This window comes from Amblyomma maculatum, chromosome 1 (assembly GCF_055883805.1).
Source record: "Amblyomma maculatum isolate TAMU_Amacu chromosome 1, ASM5588380v1, whole genome shotgun sequence".
Lineage (NCBI taxonomy): Eukaryota > Metazoa > Arthropoda > Arachnida > Ixodida > Ixodidae > Amblyomma > Amblyomma maculatum.
Window position 1 is genome coordinate 222,320,774 of NC_139344.1, and position 1,419 is coordinate 222,322,192.

A 1,419-nucleotide genomic window follows, 5' to 3' on the forward strand; every position below is an offset into this window, starting at 1 on the left:
TTAATCGTTGCATTTAGCATGCATCTTCTAGTCAAGCTGGAGGCAAGCTTAAGGCAAGCTGGTGACAGGGATTCGAACCAACGACATAAGTACCTCCAATTGTATGTCTTCAAGCCGAGATTTCGGTTATTAGTTCTCCCAGGTGCTGCGTGAAATACGAAAGTCTCTGTGGAACACGCACTCATATCGAAAGCAATACTAGCAGAAATAACTTTAATACGTGTCGAAAACCTCACTCGAAAACATTTCGCCCGTAGAACTATAAGCTTTCGTAATCCAGCACGTAAGCAGTATCTACCGAATTTTCGTAAGTGCGCGGTACGTTATCAAATGTGGTTCTTGGTCATTCTTAGTCGAGGAAGACGACAAGATATGACTTTTGAAAGCGTAGACACGCGAGCGGTAAGGTCCAGAATTACGTAGCCTGTCAGCTTGCGCATTGCCTAGACTTCAGCTGTGGTGGTTGTAGTGAGCTGTTTGTTACATGTGTGTACACGTCTGCATTCTGTAATATCATTCGTGTCTGATATAGAGCCTGGTTACTTTGTTCTACATGTTACGCGCCATCCATCGTCTGGCTGTGTGTTACGAGTTTTGATCACCCTTCTTTAGCCAAGTCTATTGTTTGTCGGTGGCAATGAGCAGCGCTGGTTGAGGACGAAATCCTGAAATCCTCAGTTTGCCGGAAACCCGCTCGGTCGGGTACATTCACGGCGGAAAAGCTTCAAGAGGCTACCAATCATTTGTAACCAAAGACGTTTCAGCCCCAAAAGAGAGGCCGTGCTCACAGTATGAACAAGGCCCCATACCGGGGTCGGAACGTATTTCTTTTTAAACGACTGTTCGACGCTCGAAGGTTTTCCCCAATAAATCATCCATCGATATAAATAAAAGCGGGCTACTGACGGTACCATGTGGCCATCTCATACCACCGTGCCGTTCTTATTCACGCCAGAGAATGACTATCAATAAACATATCCATTCATGAGTAGCTCTACTGCTAGTTACAGGGAAAGGGTACTTCTATGTTGTGATGTTGCACAGACAAATGACAGGGTTTTTCTTAATCGAGAAAAAATAAATGGAGTCTGAAAAACTCTAGAGGTGAAAACCTTTTCCTTTATGTTTAAAACCAACATGTTTCGTCAGGGATCTGTTCGCAAGGATGCTAAGGCTCCTCTCCTCAATGGTGGAAATTTTCACAACCATTTCAGGAACGATAAATAATGAAAATTGTGTTGTGCTAGGTTTTACGGCAAATAGGCATCTAAGGCCATCATGCGCCAAACGCAAGGTTTAAATGTCTGTTTGGTAGGATGAAGATAAAAGACCATTAAAGCGCAGGCTTCAGCAGCCCCGTCAATAAAAAAAAGAAATCCGTGGGCGAATGGATCACTCTCATGGTGCCAAAAGCCAGCT